Source organism: Lactuca virosa, chromosome 4 (assembly GCF_052849685.1).
Source record: "Lactuca virosa cultivar CGN04683 chromosome 4, Lactuca_virosa_CGN04683_v6, whole genome shotgun sequence".
NCBI lineage: Eukaryota > Viridiplantae > Streptophyta > Magnoliopsida > Asterales > Asteraceae > Lactuca > Lactuca virosa.
Genome location: NC_136429.1, coordinates 529,297,757 through 529,302,397, shown reverse-complemented (window position 1 = coordinate 529,302,397; position 4,641 = coordinate 529,297,757).

Genomic DNA, 4,641 nt, shown 5'->3' with positions numbered 1-4,641 from the left:
CACCCAAATTGCATAGACACCCCTCGCAGTCCTCGGCAATTTGGTGATAAAATCCATGGAAATCTGTTCCCACTTCCATTGGGGAACCTCAGGTGGCTGCAACTTTCCATGTGGACACTGGTGCTCGGCCTTAACCCTGCGACAGGTCAAGCACCTCTCCACGAACCACGCAACATCCCTCTTCATACAGGGCCACCAATAGTCTCTCTTCAGGTCCAAATACATCTTAGTGGCCCCGGGATGGATCGAGAACCTCGATCTGTGCGCCTCCTCCATCAGAATGGTACATGCCCCGCCCTCAAATGGCACCCAAATCCGACCCTGAAAGGTCATGAGCCCTCGGCTATCGGCAACGAACTCAGACACCTGCCCGGCCACCCACTCTCTTTTATGGTTCTCCGGCCTCATGGCCTCAACCTGAGCCTCCCGAATGGTGTCCAACACCGGAGTCATCACCGTCAACCTCAAACAAACATCATGTATCGGGGCACTCTCCGCCCTACGACTCTGGGCATCGGCTACAACGTTAGCCTTGCCCGGGTGGTACAGGATCTCACACTCATAATCCTTTACCACATCCAACCATCTCCTCTGGCGCATATTCAGGTTGGGCTGATCCATCAAATACTTCAAGCTCTTGTGATCCGTGTATATGGTACACCGGACCCCATACAAATAGTGACGCCAGATCTTGAGGGTGAACACTACAACCCCCAACTCCATATCGTGAGTAGGATACCTCGCCTCATGAGGCTTCAGCTGCCTCAATGCGTATGCTATCACATGCCCTCTCTGCATCAGCACCACACCCAATCCCGATATTGACGCGTCACAATACACTACAAAATCCTCCATCCCCTCCGGAAAGGCTAACATCGGGGCTTCGCACAATCTCTGGCGAAGTATCTCGAAGGAGGCCTGCTGCTCTGGGCCCCAACTAAAAGCCACGCCCTTCCGGGTCAACCTGGTGAGAGGAACAACAATCTTGGAGAAATCTTTAATAAATCTCCTATAATAGCCGGCCAACCCCAGAAAACTCCTGATCTCGGTGGGGGATCTCGGCACCTCCCAACTCATCACCGCCTCAATCTTGGCCGGGTCAACCAATATCCCATTCTGGTTAACGAGATGTCCCAGGAACTGGACCTCTCGTAACCAGAAATCACACTTGGAGAATTTGGCGTAAAGCCTCTCCGATATCAGAACTCCAAGGATCTCCCTCAAATGCTCCTCATGCTGCTCTCTGGATCTCGAATACACCAATATATCATCAATGAACACTATCACCAAACGATCCAACATCGGTCGACACACCCTGTTCATGAGATCTATGAACGCCGCCGGTGTATTGATGAACCCGAAAGGCATCACCACGAACTCGTAATGCCCATAACGAGTTCTGAATGCCGTCTTCTGGATATCCTCATCACGCACTCTCATCTGATGATATCCAAACCTCAGATCGATCTTGGAGAACCAAGACGCTCCCTGCAACTGATCGAACAAATCATCGATCCTCGGTAAGGGGTAACGGTTCTTGACCGTTAACTTGTTCAACTCCCGGTAATCAATGCACATCCGGTGTGAACCATCCTTTTTCTTTACAAAAAGGATCGACGCTCCCCATGGCAAGCTACTCGGCCGAATAAACCCCTTCCCCAGCAGCTCCTGAATCTGCGAGGATAACTCCTGCATCTCTCGAGGCGCAAGGCGATAGGGCGCCTTGGCAATAGGCGCTGCCCCCGGAACCAAATCGATATGAAACTCTACTTGCCTCTCGGGAGGCACACCCGACAACTCCTCAGGGAAAACATCCGGGAATTCACGCACTATCGGAACCTCATCGACCGATCTTGACCTCTCCGCATCAAACCTCGTATCCATCACATAAGCCACAAACCCACTACAGCCCTGCTGTAGGCTCTGCCTCGCTCTAGCGGCCGAACAAAACGCTGAACCAGAACGAGAACCCTCGCTGTACACCGTAAGAACTCCCCCACTAGGGTCTCGTATGGTCACCAGCTGTCGCTCGCAGTCGATAACCGCTCCAAATCTGCTCAACCAGTCCCTACCCACGATGACACAGACATCTCCCATCGCAATCGGGACCATATCAATCGAAAACTCAACGCCGAAGATCTCGAGTACACATCCCCGAATCACATCAGTGGCATACACCGCTCTCTCGTTAGCTATGGAAACTCGCAGAGGTCGACTCAACGCCTCTCGACGGATACTGATGTGCTGACTAAAGGCTAAAGATACAAAAGATCGACTCGCACCTGAGTCAAATAACACCAAGGCAGGTACAGAACTCACAAGAAAAGTACCTACGCATATCATAATATAAGCACAACATCTCAAACTCAAAATAAATACATGAAAGAATACATACCAGCCACGACATCGGGCACTGCGCGGACCCCCTCCGCTGTCAACTGGAAGGCTCTCCCTTATGCCTTCGGTGCCTCGACCTTCACCCGCTGACTCTCGGTAGCTCGTACAGTAGCAGGGGCAGATCCCTACGATGCTCCCTGTGCTGACCCCCGTAGCTATGGACACTCGGCCTTCCGGTGTCCAGTCTGGTTGCAGTGGAAACAGACTTCAAACCCCTTGGGGAAATCCTTGGCCATGTGCCCCTCCTTGCCACACTTGTAGCAAGACCCTGCTCTACAAATCCCCTCATGACCCTTGCCGCACTTGCCACAAGTGCGGCCCTTCTGGTTCCCTGATCTCGAATCGGCGGGCTTGGCCCGCTTGGCTGCCGGCTGGGACTGTGCCGGTCGCCGATCCCTCCCCTGAGACTCCGCCTCCTCCCTAGCCTGAGTCTCAAGCTCTATCTCCCTCTTCCGAGCATTCGCCTGAAGCTCGGCAAATGTCCGGTACGACGAGTTCGCCACGAACTCGCGGATGTCTCTCCTCAAAATGCTCAAATACCGACTCATGCGTGCCTGCTCGGAAGACACGTGCTCAGGGCAGAACATCACCCTCTCATGGAACATCCTGGTGATCACAGTAATCCTGCTTGAGGGTCAAGAACTCCTGGGCCAACCGTTCCCTTTCCACCGAGGGAACGTACTCATCACGAAACATAGCGGTGAACCTCTCCCAGGTCACCCCGGCAAGCTCTGCAGAAAAATAGTGCGCTGTCACAAACTTCCACCAGTCCTTCGCACCCAAGCGAAGCTGGTTCAGCGTGAACTGAACTCTCAGATGCTCCGGACAAGAACACGTATAGAATCATCCTTCGATGTCAGAAACCCATCTCATCGCAGCAATCGGATCTTGCGTCCCGTCAAACTCTGGTGGCTTCGTGTTGTTGAACTCCCGGAACAGCAACGCATCACTACGCTGAGGTCTAGCAGCAGCAACAACTGCGGTAGCTGCAGCGGCTGCAGCCTCAGTAACCGTTGTGTATCTCTCATCAAAGGTCTCAATTAATGTGGTCTGAATAGACCCAAACATCTCCAGAATCTCTGCGCGGATAGCCGCAGCCACCTCCTCCTTGATCATCTGACGAAGCTCCTCGTCACTCACACCGCTGGTCTCTGGTCTGTGGCGTGTCCCAACCATGATGTCTCTGAAATACAACATAAGAAATATCAAAGACTCACTCGAGCATACTCACACTCGGCAACTCAGCCCTACTTGCTCCTTAGTACCCTAAGGATTCTTACTTGGATTGCACACTGATCCGATGTCTTCAGTAGTACGGGCCTAATACTACCGTCCACGCCGCATCAGTATTCACCCCAAGTCCTTCTCCTAGGATCCCAAATCCAAAGCACTCTACTCTCACTATGAATAGGCTACTCTCTAGCAGACCTCTCATAAGCTCCTCGCTGCTATCTATTCACTCTCAAGCATCTCCCAGCAGCAAAACCCCTAGGCTAAGGCATCACGAATCAGGCCACTCTAGTCCTAATAAGAATAACTAGCCTACTCTAGCATGCATAACATATCATATCATATTTCATAACACATAATATAAGGGTATTTTGGGAAATCACCGTTCGGGCGCTGGCTGATCGCACACACTGCTCTGCTCTGCTCTTTTCAAAACCTTTTATTCCTTTTAGAAAAATTTTGTTTTATTTCGAAAGGTTTCTCAAATCCTCAGTTTGAGTTCAAATGCGCCCGAAGGTGCATCCGAATCCCTCAAACGAAGGCTCTGATACCAACTTCTAACAACGTAAATTTCAAAACAATTTTTCACTTTTAAAAATATAATTTCATTCATAAATATTATCAATCTCAATGTATCACATATCAAATCCATAACAACTCCACAAGTGTGTACTGATCATGCAAGCGCCTTCCCACGATCCTCACTGGTACCTGAAACTCATAACACAAAACACTATAAGCATAAACGCTTAGTGAGTTCCCCAAAATACCACATATAACACATATTAGCCACTCGAGGCTATAACTCTGTGGGCCCACTGGCCCTAACTCTGTGGACCCTCTGGTCCTAACTCTGTGGACCTTCCGGTCCTACTCTGTAAACTCTGGAATACACACAGCATAAATCACATAGAATTAATGCAGTGCAACACATCACATACATAGCATACAAGATACTCTATCACGTAACTCAACTTACCACTCAAGGTAAAGTATAGTGAGAAGACTCACCTC